The sequence below is a fragment of the Canis aureus genome, chromosome 33, assembly GCF_053574225.1.
Source record: "Canis aureus isolate CA01 chromosome 33, VMU_Caureus_v.1.0, whole genome shotgun sequence".
In the NCBI taxonomy this organism is placed as follows: Eukaryota; Metazoa; Chordata; class Mammalia; order Carnivora; family Canidae; genus Canis; species Canis aureus.
This window is the reverse complement of record NC_135643.1, coordinates 37,612,213-37,629,459: the sequence shown is the minus strand read 5'-3', so window position 1 is coordinate 37,629,459 and position 17,247 is coordinate 37,612,213. Positions and strand designations below refer to the sequence as shown.

General features: G+C 37.0%; 1 long non-coding RNA gene across 1 annotated transcript in view; it reads right to left on the bottom strand.

Moving 5' to 3' along the window:
• Positions 1–4,475: 4,475 nt before the first annotated feature.
• The window catches only part of LOC144304018 (uncharacterized), a 228,561-nt gene continuing 215,789 nt past the window's right edge, over positions 4,476–17,247 (bottom strand). The window contains exon 4 of the long non-coding RNA XR_013371014.1: positions 4,476–4,515. This is a non-coding gene — a long non-coding RNA (uncharacterized LOC144304018). The remainder of the gene's footprint in view (positions 4,516–17,247) is intronic.

Here is a 17,247-nt window from a genome sequence, read left to right as displayed (position 1 = left end):
AATACCATTGATTGGAACTGGAATACTCTCTCTATATATATACCACAATTTCTTTATCCATTCATTAGGCAATGGACATTGGACATTTAGACTCTTTCCCTAATTTAGCTATTGTTGATAATGCTGCTATAAACATCAGGATGCATGTTTCCCTTCAAATCAGTATTTTTGTATCCCCTGGGTAAATATCTAGTAGTGCAACTGCTGGATTGTAGGGTAGTTCTTTTTTTTAAACTTTTTGAGGAAACTAAATACTGTTTTCCAGAACGGCTGTACCAGTTTGCATTCCCACCTACAGTGTAAGAGGGTTCTTCTTTCTCCTCATCCTTGCCAACATCTGTTGTTTTCTGTGTTGTTAATTTTAGCCATTCTGACAGGTAGTCTCATTGAAGTTTTGATTTATATTTCCCTGATGACGAGTGATGTTGAGTATCTTTTCATATGTCTGTTAGCCATCTGGATGCCTTCTTGGGGAAAACGTCTATTTTTTTTTAAAGATTTTATTTATTTATTTATTCATAGAGACACAGAGAGAGAGAGGCAGAGACACAGGCAGAGGGAGAAGCAGGCTCCATGCAGGGAGCCTGACGTGGGACTCGGTCCAGGGTCTCCAGGCTCAGGCCCTGGGTTGCAGTCAGCGCTAAACCGCTGCGCCACCGGGGCTGCCTGGGAAAACATCTATTGATATCTTCTGCCCAATTCTTAACTGGATTATTGTTTTTTGGGTATTGAGCTTGATAAATTCATTATAGATTTTGGATACTAGCCCTTTATCAGATATGTCATTTGTGGATGTCTTCTCCCATTCCATAGGTTGCTTTTTGCTTTGTTGATTGTTTCCTTTGCCGTGCAGAAGCTTTTTACTTGATGAAGTCCCAAGAGTTCCTTGTTTTGCTTTTGTTTCCCTTGCATCCGATGTGTCTGGTAAGAAATTGCTGTGGCCTCAACAAATAAGGGATAGAGGGAACATATCTCAAAGGCCATAAAGGCTATATATGAACGATAAACAGTTAATATCATCCTCAATGGGGAAAAATGAGTTTTCCCTCTATGGTCAGAAACAAGAGAAGGATGTGTACTCTCACATGTTATTTAACATAGTACTGGAGTCCTAGCCTCAGTACTCAGCCCACAAAAATAAGTAAAAGGAATTCAAGGAAGAAGTCAAGCTTTCACTATTTGCAGACAACATGATACTCTATGTAGAAAACCTGAAAGACTCCATAAAAAAATTGCTAGTACTGATACATGAATTCAGCAAAGTCACATAATACCGAATTAATGTGCAACAGAAGCCAACAGAAATCTGTTGCATTTCTATACACCAATAATGAAGCAGCAGAAAGATAAATCAAGGAATTGATTCCATTTACAATTGTACCCAAAACCTAAGATAACTAGTAATAAATCTAACCAGAGAGTTAAAAGATCTGTACTCTGAAAACTACAGAACATACATGAAAGAAATTGAAGATGACACAATAAATGGAAAAACATACCATGCCAATGTATTGGAAAAACAAATACTGTTAAAATGTCCATACTACCCAAAGCAATCTACACATTTAATGCAACCCCTTTCAAAATACCACCAGCATTTTTCACAGATCTAGAACAAATAATCCAAAAACCTATGTGGAACCACAGAAGGCCCTGAATAGTCAAAGCAATCTTGAAAAAAATCAAAGCTGGAGGCATAACAATTCTGTGTTCAAATTATATTGCAAAGCTGTAGTCATGAAGACAGTATGGTACTGGCACAAAAACAAACACATATATCAGTGGAACAGAATAGAATTCCCAGAAATGGACCCACAACTCTATGGTTAACTAATCTTCAACAAAGCAGGAAAGAATATCCAATGGAAAAAAGACAGTCTCTTCAACAAAGGCTGCTGGGAAAAGTATACAGCAACATGCAAAAGAATGAAACTGGATCACTTTCTCACTCCATACACAAAAACAAATTCAAAATAATGAAAGACCTAAATGTGAGATAGGAAACTATCAATATTCTAGAGGAGAACATGACAGCAAATTATACATTCTTAATTGCTGCAAAAAAGAAATAAGTATTTTCCCCTCCTAATCATCATGTAAAAAGCCATTTCTCCCTTAAATTAGGAAAGTGAGCCTATTTCTGTGCAATTTTCTGGTTTTTTTTTTTAATGTAATAACCTCCCTTTATTTCTGCTCCTGGTTGTGCAATCTGTATGGCTCAATCTTTTAGCGTCTAACTATAAGCTGAGTGGTGCCTCAGTTTTGAATTGGTGGCCAAAAATGAATATTTGGTAATTTTACATGAAGCTTATTTTCTTTTTAGAAGCTGGAAAATCCAAAATTGTGTGGTCCACATTCCTCCAAAGCATCAATCTGACGGAATTTATCTCTTTAGATGGTTTCTGAAATACATTATGTACTTAGTCCAGGACTCTAGGGTTCTTTCTGTGAGGCTTTGTTGGCCTACAGAAGATAAGAAGAACTGTCTTGTTTCTAAGAACAGCTATGTCTTAAGGACTCTGGTTTTAGTAAGTGGTTTCTGTCTTGGTAATCTTAATGATATCTTGATAATTAGTTTAGTCCTTTAGTTTGTATTCTCAAAGAACTCTCTTTTGACTACTGGGCTCTACTATGTCCACTTGGAATGCTCTGATGCCCTGGTCTCTGAATATGGCCTTTTTTTAGACTTCTCTACCCACCCCCGCTCCAGCTGCACTCAGCCTCATAATGGCTTTTTTTAGAATAGTTTCTATTTTGTGGCCATAACTTCATTCTGAAACTCAGCTAAACTTACAGAAGGAATGAGGAAAATAGAACCCAAAGAAAGGCAACAAGTGAGAGCACAGAATAGTAGGGTATGAGAGCAGGTTATCTGAATTCAGAAAGATTTGGTGGCTATGGAAGAGACCCACATTAGAACAGTGGTGATCTTCTCACTGCTGGCATTACTGGTTTTCCATGGCTTCTACAACTTCCATGGGGCCATCTTTCACTTGCTCAAAGACTGTATATTTTCCATCCAGCTACCCAGAAGGACTGATGAAACTAAAACCATTTTGGGTTGGGTCCAAATATTTGCCTTAGACAAGGTACTAGGACTAGTGTGCTTCTGAAAGAAGCTTTCAGCAGCGTCTTTCTCCTGGCATATGGCTTTCCACCAGTGTCATTATGGCATGTGAAATAACCACTCATGTATGAAAACAGAGTAGTCATTCTGTGAATATAGAAATCCTGTCACACGGCCCTTTCTGTCTGAGTCTCAGAGACCATTTTCTATCACTTTTAGAACTTTGCTTGAAAAAGGCTTGAAAAAAACAAACAGGGTTTCATTGTCAATTATTATATTGAATTATTCAACAGTGAATTGGTCCTAGTGGGAACCAACTCAGCATTTACATGATGGCAACTCTAAGAAATAGTATGTGCAAAGTGCCTTGACCCATCCTTTCTTTGGACCTCCACCTAAGTCTGTTATCTTCTTTCAGATATTGTACTTCCTTTTGACAGGAATCTTACCACCTGAGGATGATTCATCATCCTTAGTACTGCTGTTCCCTCAGTGGGGAAGGTGGTTTCCAGGTTGGGACCTCCTCCATCTACTATGTTGTGCACTTAGCTGGGTCAAGGGATTTAACAGACTTTATGTCCCTACATCTTGTTTTCTAGTTTAGAATTAGAAGAGATGGATTATGTGATCCAGCGACATTGACTATGGAAAAATGATAATTGTTTGGAGAATGAATAGATTTACAGTAAAGAAGTAGAGAAAAATAAGAGGACTCTTTTGTATATGAAGTAAAAAGTGTCGTAAGTATGTAAGTATATAAGACTTTGTTTCAAGTGCTCACCTTTGTAATTAAATATATAGGTTAGTATGATTATAAATGATTATTATCTGAAGCCTAATAGGATTTCTTATGTTCACTCAGTGAATTTTGCTGAATGTTCCAGATTGGCATGTCCTGGACCAGGGCCCATTCCTGCTCCTGAAGACCAGGTTTTCAGTGGTGAGGAAATATTCTCTGTGCATAAAACACAAAATTTATTTTTTTTAATTTTTTTATTTATGATAGTCACAGAGAGAGAGAGAGAGAGAGAGAGAGGCAGAGACATAGGCAGAGGGAGAAGCAGGCTCCATGCACCGGGAGCCCGACGTGGGACTCGAGGATCGTGCCCTGGGCCAAAGGCAGGCGCTAAACTGCTGCGCCACCCAGGGATCCCCAAAACACAAATTTTTAATACAAAGAAGTAATACTGGAGTTATGAGAGTGGTGATATTTTGACTTTTATTGTCACATTCTTTTTCCTCTTCCTACATAAGATTTAGAGCTTGCACAAATTGAATGAAACTGAGTTTAAAGAATATCACTGGGCAGCCGGGTGGCTCAGCGGTTTAGCGCCACCTTCAGCCCAGGGCCTGATCCTGGAGACCCAGGATCGAGTCCTATGTTGGGCTTCCTGCATGGAGCCGGCTTCTCCCTCTGTCTGTGTCTCTGCCTCTCTCTCTCTGTGTTTCTCATGAATAAATAAATAAAATCTTAAAAAAAATAAAGGAGATCACTTAAAATTTCATGTAAAAATCCTGGTATTTGTGTTCTCTTGACAAAAGTGGAAGCAGTAGCAATGCCTGTTGCACATTCCCAGGCTGTTAATGCTCCCCCTTTAGGACAGTGTGCGTTTTCTCTTGTCCTGAGCACCACAGCCCTGGAACTTTCTATTGTCTCTCAAATTGTTCTTACATCTAGCTTGCTTTGCTTGCATATGTCACCTTCCAAGTCCCTGGAGACATTTGGAAGCCAACTTCTCTTTATCACGCTAGTCTTCTATCCTTTCAGAAAAGGCCTCATGGTACATTTTATTCTATAATATAGGCATTGCAGAAAACAATAGCATCCTTAATATAGCATAATACCAGAACCTGTAACCTTTGATCATTTTTTTGGGAAGAGAAATCAGAAGCCCATGGACCCAGCTTTTTCCTTGTTATTTCCATGCCCTAATGGCTAGTACCATCACTGCAGTGACTAACCTCACTGCCACTCTTCTAGTGGGCACTGGCCTCCTTGGCCACTTGCATCGACTTGAAACCTGACTTTTTTTTTTTTAACACAACTGAGAAAACCTGAAGTTTTCAAACATCTTACTCAATAGTGAGAAAGAACAAAGAAAAATAGATGCAGCATAGAACAAATCTAAGCATACTTGATTACAAGATATAGCTTGTTCCTTGGAGATAACAGGCCCCATCAGATATGATATGAAGTGATAATCACAGCTCCTGTTTTCCTGAGTGCTTACCATCTGCCAGTTACTATACTGGAGTGAGATTTATTTCTTTATTTTCATTAAATTTTTACAAAGATTCTATAAGGTAGTGGTATTTCTCCCATTTTCTTTCTTTTTTTTTTAAGATTTTATTTATTTATTCATGAGAGACACACAGAGAGAAAGAGGCAGGGACATAGGCAGAGGCAGAAGCACGCTCCATGCAGGGAGCCCGATGCGGGACCTGATCCCGGGTCCCCAGGATCACGCGCTGGGCGGAAGGCAGGTGCCAAACCACTGAGCCATCCAGGGATCCCCAATTTATCCCATTTTCAATCAGGAAGCTGAAGTGAAAAGTCAAAGTAACTAGCAATACAGCACACATCTTATCAATCAAATGCCAGACCTTTACCCTATATCTTATTCCAAAGCAGGCACTTTAAAAATTTTACAATACTGAAAAAAAAAAAAAATAGTAGCTTTAGCCTTTCCCTTCTTTGCAACAGGCCCATTTCCTCCAGACTTTCAACCTCTTCTTTAACATCTGTTCCCCACGTGCCAGCTGAGATGTTGAAATCCAGAATGAATGATGTTTCAGTCTTCTACAAGAGTCTTTCTTGTGTTTCTAGATTAAGATGCAACTTTCCTGACTGCTCTGTGGGTGAACTTTCAGCCCCACTTGAAGGAGATTTGCCTTGTATGTCCCTAATATCTTACAAGTGCAGTGTTGGCCTTCACATTGTGGTAATGTCATTTATACTGAAATATGTAGGAAATGCTTCCTCACAGGATCCAGAGTGAGAGAGAGTAAATCTGTCCATCCCATGCAAGAAGCCTGGGTGGGCTGTAAGGGAATGTGACTATGTCACAGGAGGGATAAGCCTTAGTTGCTGAGTGTTCTCTGTAAGGGTAGGTAGGGAATGTGGAGATGGGATGAATACAAAAAACACATTCCCTCTGGAGAGGGTCTCGTGGCCTAAATGGACTAAGACAGTTGTTTATGAGAAACAGTCATGCTGTTATCCCAATAGCATGTTCCATGGAACATGGAGCTATGCTTTATCATCCGGTGGATGGGTATGGAGAAAAAATAATTTCAGCAACACATAGACCAAACTATGGCTAAAGATTCCCTGATAACAGAATTATGACCTGAATGTGACTTTTATGATTAGGCTTTTCACATCCCTGCCTCTTTTTCCAGTGGATGGTATATCTTGGGGTCTCCTTTCATGAGAAAATGGGGACTATGCATAGAGATGAACAGCAAAACCCTATGCTGGGGGCCCACAAGAATATTGGGATGATACAGCATTAGTAACATGGACTACTATGGTGGACACTGTGATGTGCCGCCCAGATTTCCATTTCAGGATTGAAAAAAGATTACTACCCCAGTGCTAGGAGTGCTGTAAGCAGAAAGATTTCAGCAGTCACCCTTCTACAGAATATGCTTCTGCTGAGAAGCAGCTCACCCACGGTCAGATTTTATTTCTGGGGCAGCCTGTATGCAATGACTAATCTACATGGAATTAGTCAATCAGTATTCAACATCTCCTTTTGCCCAATTCTGATTTTCCCCCTCCTTCTATAGATTTTGAGCCTAAGATTTCTTCCTAATAACTATCTTGCACACTAAGCTCTGTCTCAGCATTTTCTTCCAGGGGAACTTGACATGTGATAGCCATTAGTAGGGTGTGGAGCAGAAGGTGCTTCTGCATTCACAGATGGATGGTCTAGTGACCCATATGGACTGTTCTGGCAAGGAATTGTCTATTAGTTACAGAGTAGGAGGGGGCTTGAGAATAGTAGTTCCTGAAATTATTAGAGTGGCAGGAGCTTTGTAATATTGTTGCAAAGACCCTTTCTTCAGTTTTTCCCCTCCATAAGCTTCTGAGGATTTTGAAAATACATGGTACATTTATATCTTGGTTTATTTAGAGGCTAGTGGAGACACGGGGATTTCTCTGTAGAAATCTACAGTAGATTTCATCTGATACAATGAATTTTTTTTGATTACTCAATCCATGCTGATTATTTTTTTCTAATTCTGCACCACTTAATCTGTACTTCATTATTTGCCCTTATCTCTAGGCTTCTGCTCTGCCGCTCTAAAACGGATTCTTGTCTTCACAATAATGTATGCATTTTCTAAGGATTGCTATTGTATTGTTTAGGTTTATATCCATCACAACACATAGCTCAGAACTGGTCACAGAGGACATATTAATAAATATTTTCTGATTGAGCTTGGATTAAGTTCTCTCTTACTAATGGATTGAATCATGTGAGTGTGGGATTCAGAAAACTATATCATGTTGGGAGGAGAATTGAGCTATTGGGGCAGTTTGTTGAGAAAATGGCCTTGGATCATTAAAAAATTTATTTCAAGTTTCTATTACATTCTTTCTCCTTAACTTTGCCCCTGTTACAAATATTTTATTTTATTTTTTATTTTTTAAAAAATATTTTATTTATTCATGAGAGACACAGAGAGGGGAAGAGACATAGACAGAGGGAGAAGCAGGCTCCCCACTGGGAGCCTGATGTAGGACTCGATCCCTGGACCCCAGGATTACACCCTGAGCCGAAGGCAGACGCTCAACCACTGAGCCACCCAGGCATACCACAAATATTTTATTTTTAAAATTTTGTGCAATATCAAATAATTTTTAAAATTTATTTATTTTAGAGGGAGGGAGAGGCAGAGAGAGAGAAAGAGAGAGAGAGAGAGAGAGAGAGAGAGAGAGAGAGAGAGAATCTTAAGCAGGCTCCATGACCAGCATGGAACCCAGTGCAGGGCTGGATCCCATGACCTGGAAATCATGACCTGAGTCGAAATCAAGAGTCAGATGCTCAACTGACTGAGCCCCTAGGTGCCCCTCATAGATTTTTTTAAACACACACACACACACACACACTCACACAAATCACCTATATTACCACAACCAAGAACTATTATATTCTTCCAGAGAGTTTTATATTCATGGCTCTACATGTTTATATCTCATACTTGAAACAATTTTGGGCATAGTCACCCTCATTCATCTTCACTAATCAGACTGGGATCATGTTATATGATATACTATTTCTTGTGTTACTGATGAAACTAAAATTATTTATCATGTGTTTATTGGTGTTTCCTCCCACTTACTGAGAACCTAATAAGGCCCAGATAATGTGCTGGATATACCATATCTGTTAACTCATTCAATAAACATAACATTATGATACTTTAAAAAATTATTATCTCTATTTTATTAAAACTGAGGATTTTAGTATCATGACAAAGGTTGTAGGGCTAGTAAGAGACAAGCTTTATTTGCCTACCTCTGTCACCTCTTGGGACTCTAGGCCCTAGACTACATGATCACCACCTAGGAGGAGGAAATAAGGATAGGTCTGAGAAAATCTAGAGAATTAAAAAACAATAAAAATGGATGGAGAACTTGAGCAGAGGTACAGTGCAGGGAAGGAAAAAGGAATGGTCTGAGGTTGAATATATGGTGAAAATATGTTTCTTTTTTCATTGGCCTATTATATCTTTTCTCTTGCTAGATATGTTCTTGCCTTATGTAGCTGTTCCTTTATATTCATTGATTGGGAGATTTCTTTCCTCCTCCTATGCTATGATCTGGGGATACAGAAATAAAAGGTGCTATACATTTTTCCCCCCTTAACAACTGAAAAATCCTGCTCCACTTACTATTACCTAAATGAGTTTTGTAAAAATGGAAGGTCTCTTACAAGTGAACTTCACCATTTTCCTTCTTTTAACTTTTCGAGAAATTGAGCCATGAGAACAAGAAAGCGTAAGATACTGAGACTGGTTGTGAGGGCTGAGGCTGGCATCAGGGCCTCCTAGTTACTGATCCTGTCTTCTCTCTGTTACATTCTTCCCTACTGACTGTAGAGAAGTCATTAGATTAAAATTAAAATAACCATCATGAATAAAAAAAGACTGGAGTTAAATTATTAAGGAGTAACTTGGTATTTGAACATGTAGGAGACGTTAGAGTTAAAGGTTGTGCCTTCTTTATGGCACAAGTGGAATAAGCTTACTAGGTGGGGAAATATACCTGTTATTCAGGGTGGCAGAGACAAAAGATTTAAATGGCCTTTAAAGAATATTGCTTTCCCAAACTCACAGAAAACATTTGTCAAGCAGCTATTGCTCTTACTTTAGAAAACTATAGTTAGTAAAAAGAGTGCAAATAATTTGCATATTAGAAAGATTATAAATCAGTGGGTAGCAAATAAATACCATGTAGTACATATTTGTCTTTTGTCTTTTACCCAGCTCCTTTCTCATATCCAATGAACACCCCAATTTTGCTGGGAAGGATATGAATTTCTCTTATTCTAAGTACTCCCTTTGAATCTTTTTCACTGTAGTTCACAGAAAAAAATTTACATATTACTCACCAAATACATATACATTTATATAAAACTAAGCAAATTTTTTTAAACTAAGCAAATTTCAGTATAAACATATTACTAGTGATGATGCACTCAGATATTTCTATTTCTATTCTGTTAGTAATTCTTTAGAAAAATTGCTTGCAGTCATTTGTATTGAGGGTGTAGTCGACAAATGAGATATTATCTACCATTTGAAAAATACTCATCTACTTCAGTATGATTTGAGTGTGGTTTAGTTGAACTTGGAAGTGGCCAAATTACTAGCAATAGAGATCCACTGAGAGATAGGTAAATAACCAAGACAGAGCAAGTGAGGGTAAGGAAACCTTTGCTAGGATATGAGGAAGTGAATTTGATAAACCCACAGGCATTTCAGAAGCACACAGACAATCACTGTAGGCTAGTCATGGTGTGGAAACTGATGCTGGTGCTTTTTCTGCAGAAGCAGAATGGAGACTTGGAAGGAAACAGATCCTGAGTGCTATTGTTGGAGTTACTGTATCAAATCACTTTATCAGTCATATTTCTAGACAGTTCCATTTATGTAAGCCAGTAAATTCCCCCTTATTGTTAGGCAATCTCAGAGGATGAAAATTTACAGATGTAAATTTGATTATAAAAGGACTGATTTTTCAGAATCTAAATTGTGGCTGGGAATTACTCACAGGAGGTGGAGTAAATGATCCAATTCAAGTCATTGCTTGCCTCAGTGAATTCTGGATCAGAATAATCTCTGTACATTGACAGCTTAAGCTTCTGAGGAGGGACATATTCTCCAATGACTTGTTCCTGGGACAAGTGAGAGCGCTCTTCTAAGTGGAGGGGTCACATCTATTTGGAATGAAGGTGATGTCACACTGGACATTCATTGTGGACAGTTCAGGAAGTTTGTGTGCTTCTAAAGCCTATGGAAGTAACTGAGGGAATAAAGGGGTATGTTTCTTCAGCTCCAGAAAGGGAAGTGGTTGGTGGTATGGAGGGACAATACTCAATGCTGTGATAAGGCTTTTGAATGGATTGTAGATCTGCATGAGGCATTCTACCTAACAAGTGGTTAAGGACTCTTTTGAGGCTCAGGACATTGGGAAGTTATAAAGGAAGATGTGTGGCTTTGTGTGAATGGATGAAGCAACTACTTTGTATTCCAAGCTTGGTACAACAAAATTTAGACATATGTACATAACTGTCACTTCTACCAACACATGACAGTGTAATTGAATTTGGTGATTTAGGTTGTGAAATGAAAATTATGTTTGAAATCTAAAAGTCATATAGGCATGAGGATGTTGAGATATTGGATCCAATGCTTACCAGTTCATAATTTTTGATTAATTTTGGTCTTTAATAAGCCAACCAGATATATCTATTTATAGAGATAGTGTGCTTATCTTCTGGAGACTTTCTGGGAAAGCAGCACAAGATATGGAAAACATGCTTGAAGTTAGAAGTTCTAGTTTTGCTACTTACTGTCTTCACAACATTTAGGGGCTCCTAATATTTTCATCTAGGAAATGACAATAATACCAGTACCTGCTCTACTGATTTCATTGAGGTCGTTATGGCAATTAGATGGAAAATGCACATAAAAATGCTTTCAAAACTGTAAAAGTACTATATAAATATAAGTAGTTATTTACCTACATTATAGAAAGAAACCAGCCCTGCTTTTCACAAATACCCTGTCAGTATTAAAAAAACAAAACAAAACAATAAGCTAATCATTAGTTAAAGAGGGCCAGCAATTAAAGGATCTCAGTTTTTACAAGTTCAATACTCTTGATTCTATGTGATAATATGAGTTTGTTGTGATATTGTTGTTTTTAGGTAACTTTGTAATTTGTCTTGGCAATTAATTACTGAAAGTGTGAGAGTCAAAGCTCCTTAAAGTATTTCTACAAGTACAGTAATTTTTATCTATTATTCTGTTCTATGCAAAGTACAATCAAGTCACATTAGTCAATCCTAATGATGTTGGAAATAGAAAAAAGATCACTAATCATTGAGATCACTAATCCAATCTCATCACTTTGAAGATCAGAAAACGAATGTTAAGGCAAATAAGTGAGTTTAAAAATATAGCAGTAGTGTGTGAGAAAGGTAGAACTGATATGTGGGTATTTTTGTTCCCAGTCTGATATTTTTCTCAATGGTCCACCTTCAGTCCCAAGGGGGAAACAATATTCTACCTACAAGGGCTTTAAATCTTGAGTTCCTCAAACCTCAAACAATGCATATATTGTTTCTACTGTCAGAGAAGTAGTTGAGCTATAGCATGAAGTACTGTCTTAGAAGGTGGGGAACATGTCTTCTATGTACACCAGTTGTAGTAGAGCTCGTAATTGTGGGACTAGGGAGAAAAGTTTTATTGGAAAACTATTGATAATAAAGGCACTTTCAATCTCAGGATAGAATAAAAATAAGTTTTTTAAATGATTGTATCACTCCGTTTCTTTTCTTTGTTCCAAAATTTAGCATGATGATTGTAATTAAACTTCCCAGTGGTAGGAACTGAAGGCTGAAAACAAGGGATAATTTAGAAATCCAAAAAAAAAAAAAAAGTCATTTAGGTATCCTGTTTCCCTCCTGAGTCCTGTGCAGGTAGAAACTTGTCCCTCACTGATTTTGGCAGGAATCTGGAAATTTCTTGTTAGGGAAAATTGAACCAAGAGACTCTAGGTTAGGGACAGCAGACAGCAGAATATAAGCAAGAGAAGCCATACCAAAAAGAAGATTGTATAAAACCCCACATACTGAATGGTGAGACCACCTAGACCTCTTGTACATTTTGAACTTGTGTCTCTTGGCACAGAATTGCTGGTAGTTAAAGTTACTCAACAGATACTTCCCTTAACAAATCGTGTAGCTCCTCAGGAAAAGACATATAGTTGCTGACATCTGGCGATATCTAAACAAACTGGCTGCATTCCACTGAAGAAAATGAACCCATGCATGCAGAACTTCCAATCTGGTCATTATTATCTCTTCAACATTTTGAGATTAAATAAATAAAAAATAAACATTGGAGAGATGGCTCCAGCATGAAATCCAAACCAAATTAACAGAAAATGAATTCAGAGAATACAGACAGTTCCGGGAGTAGAAGAAAACATCAAAGGAAATAATACTTATTCATAAGAAATTAAAGAAAACCCACAGGGATAATCAGGGCCTGCCTACATGTTAAAATATATAATAATCTAAAATTCTATTCTGAAAGTCTAGGAAGATAAAATCAAAGAGATCTCCCAGAAAGTAACCAAAAATACAAAGAGAACTAAAATATTAAGGAAAAGATTAAGAAACTTAAAGAATGAATTTCAAGACAAGACAATCAATAAAAAGTTATTACAAGTACCAGAAAAGGAAAGGAAATCAGGGAAAAAAAGGAGATGAATCCATTTAGAAAACTATTCAAGAGCTGAAAAACACTTATTTTCACACTCAAAGCATTCACCACTCATATCACACCATCTCACCACACAATTTCACAGGTTTGTCAATATCGCCATTAATTTAACCAAAATTTATTGCATGTCTACTGTGTACCCGGTCCTCTAGTAGGTCCAGGGGATAAAATGGAAGCTGCCTTAGTGGGAGCCTGCCCTCATAGAGCTTACCCTCTGGTGAGGTAGCGAGACAGGAATAAATCATCCCACAAAAAAATGTAAAATTGTGGTTATGACACATGATAGGAAGAAGTACACCATGCCAAGAAAGATGATTCTAGGGGCTTTTAACCTAATAAGATATTGGGAAAATTGAACAACAGTTGAGCTACAGTATGAAGGAAAAGGAGGCATTATTAACCAAGTGGACAGGGAGGAGCATTCTGTGGTCCAGTGAGATAAGGAAGCATGGTGAGTACAAATGACTGAAAAATCCAATGTGGATGAATTGGGGAAAACAAGTGGGGAACGTGGGGTGAAATGAGGCTGGAGATAAGAGGCCAGTGGAGTGTCGACTAGGCAAAACTTTGTAGGTCATGTTAGAGGTTTGCCTTTTTCCTATGAATGTGTAATTGAAACTCACTGAAATGTTTTAAGCTGGGGTGGAGACAGAGTCAAATGTGGACTGTCGTAAAGATCACCTGCCTGCAACGTGGAGAATGGATTGGAGGAAAATCAGGGACAGATGCTGCAGCAGTGCTGTTAGGGAACTTCTACAGCTGCCATTCAGGGGTGGCGGTAGCTTGGACAAGTGTGATAATGATGACAATGAGGAGAAGTGCAAGTTCTTAAGAAATATTTAGTGGGTTGAATTAGCAGGACTTCATGAGAACTTATATCAAGGGTTGATTCTTTGCATATTCTAGGAAAAACAAGTTGGCTAGTTTGACCAAAAAATATGAAGAGAGAAATCTAAATTAAGAGCATTAGAAATGTGAAAACAAATATATCTACATATAATAAAAGCATAACAACCAAACAAGATTTTGACCTAAAATGGGAATGCAGGGGGTGGAGGTGATGTAGATAGATTGATTTGAAAGACATTAAGGAGGTAAAAATCAATGTCCAGTGATGGAGAGATAAGTACAAGGTTTCTTTTTCTCTCTAGGTCATGCGAGACTCTTCTGGTGACACACAGGTAATTTCTTCGCAGAAGAAAGTCAAAAGAGTATTTGGAAAAAGTAGAACAAAATAAATCCATATAGAAGCCTTCCAGTTGCTCTTGAATCCATTTTGCCCTATCACGCAATTTTTTAGGGAGTAACAAGAGTTACCCTGTTAAAATGAAAATTGTATTGTGATACTCCTAGCTTATCATTTCTGAATAACTTTCTTATGCTCTTGAGATAAAATTCAAAATCCTTGGCATATGCTGTGATGACAGCCCCTGAAAAAAATCCCTGAACACCTCCATCATAGCGCTTACCATAGTTTGTCATTATATATTTGTTGTATAACATTTTTCCTTGCTTTGTGTGTTCCCCACTTGTGATCATTTTGTCACTGGTTTCACATCTACATATGCATAAATCTCACAAACATTGCTACTATTTTAATTTTAGATGGTCGATTATATTTAAAATAGATTTAAAAAACCAGATAAAAATGGTTTTATATAAATATATACTCTTATTGTTACCATTTCTGTAGTGCCTTATTTCTTTATATACATAAATATTTTAATGTGGTATCAAACTCATTGCCTAAGGAACTTCCTTTAATGTTTCTTGTAGTGCACGTCTTCTGGCAATACATTTTATTCACCTTTGCCTTTCTGAAAACGTTTTTATTCTGCTTTTGTTTTGTAAGATATTTTTGGTGGGTTAGGATTTCTGTTTTGAAATTAGTTTTTTTTTTTCTTTCAGCACTTCATTGTTGACTGGTTTTACATTATTGCTGACAAGAAGTCTGTTGAATACTTTATTTGTAGGTAGTGTTTCTTTTTTATTTGGTTACCGTCGTGATTTTCTTTTTATCTTTGTTTTTCAATAGTTTAATTATGATGTGTCTGATTTTTTAAAAAATTATATATTTTTTGAGTTTTCTGAGCATATTAGATGGTTTGTTGTCATCTCTCATTAATTTTTGAAAATTTCTAGCCATTATCTCTTCCAACTTCCCTGCTGCCCTCTTCTCCCTAGTCTCTCAATCATACTGCGCCGATGGTGATATAGTTCATGTTGCTTCTCTCTCCTTGGAAGTGCAAGGGAATACAACTTATTTCCCTCTCTTGGATTCTGAAAGCTATTTTTTGTTGAGGCGGAGTGGTACAAGAAGATTTTGAGGAAACACTATTAGCCACCAAATAAAACCCAGTCTTTCTGTAATAGTATATTGAAAAATAAGCAAACAAGTTTATGTAACAATAAAATGAGTCAGATGATAGTTTAGGCTTTACAAAAACTAATTTTTTTGTAATCTTGGAAATGTGAAATTATTGGATATTTCTATGTTCCATAATTGTCTAAGGACTATGAATCAGTATGAGTTTTAAATTTCTGTGTACTGTTAAGAAGCCTCTGCAAACAAAGATTTTCCAACTCTGCTCCTCAGCATGCTTAGAAAGTTTTTTAGAATTTAATTCATGAATTACAGAATGTTCAACTATCTCTACGGTCTCTTTTTTTCTTTTCTCTTTAAAACAACATCAATAACAGTGATAGTTTCTTGAGGACCTATTCAGTGTCTAGACTCTCTGGATGATTTATTTGCATTAACTCATTAACTCTTCACAGCAGTGTTGGGAGGAAAGTGATACTTCACCCCTTTACAGATGAGGAAATAGGCTATGACTTATCTAATTCCTATAACTGAGTAGCAGTACTCAGCTTCCAGCCTGGTCAGTTGGACTCTGGAGCACCAAGCACAATAATAAAGTCTTTTATTCATTAATAATTTTGTGAAGGTTTTAGTTTTTCTAAACAAAAGCAGAGACACAGTGGGAATTCAGACTTAATTACTATTTTCTTAGTGCCTTCTTGTAAAAGTAGTAAACAAAGTGTATTTTCCCTAAACCCTCATCTTTCATCTTAATGATATTTTATGCTTTACATTTTACTTCAAAGCCTTCTTAGAACTGAGAGTCTCTTCTAGGTATATGGGTAGTAATATTAATGTGTTTTACTAAATGTTTATGACAAATAGAAGAAATAATTATTCTCATTGACTAGATATTAAAGGGCTTAAGAATAAATATCAAATTATTGTTGGTGTGATAAGGGTACTGCAGCTATGTTTAAAAGATTCTAAACTTTAAGAATCCATACTCAAATATTTAAAGAGGAAATGATACCATTCAGGAATTTGCTTCAAAATAAAATTGGTACAGATAGTGGAGGAGGATATTGGTAAAAATGATTGCCATGAGTCGATAATTGTGAAACAGGGTAAGGGGAACATGGAGGTCATTATTTTATCTACTTGAAAGTTTCTATAACAAGAAAATAATAATAACAAAGAAGAAGAAGAAGAAGAAGAAGAAGAAGAAGAAGAAGAAGAAGAAGAAGAAGAAGAAAGAAGAAGAAGAAGAAAGAAAAAGAAGAAGAAGAAGAAGAAGAAGAAGAAGAAGAAGAAGAAGAAGAAGAAGAAGAAGGAGAAGGAGAAGAAGGAGAAGGAGAAGGAGAAGAAGAAGAAGGAAAAAGAAGAAGAAGAAGAAGAAGAAGAAGAAGAAGAAGAAGAAGAAAGAAGAAGAAGAAAGAAGAAGAAGAAGAAGAAGAAGAAGAAGAAGAAGAAGAAAGAAGAAGAAAGAAGAAGAAGAAGAAGAAGAAGAAGAAGAAGAAGAAGAAGAAAGAAGAAGAAGAAGAAGAAGAAGAAGAAGAAGAAGAAGAAGAAGAAGAAGAAGAAGAAGAAGAAAGAAGAAGAAGAAGAAGAAGAAGAAGAAGAAGAAGAAGAAGAAGAAGAAGAAGAAGAAGAAGAAGAGGAGGAGGAAGAGGATGAGGAAGAGGAGGAGGAAGAGGAGGAGGAGGAGTTGTTACATCATAGTACCTCATCATTATAATAATATTACAGTTTAGTTCAAGGAACTGTAATAGGCTTATCCTTTTTTTTTCTAAATATTTTATTTTATTTTTTGATAGAGAGAGAGAGAGAGATGGAGAGAGAGAAAGAGAGA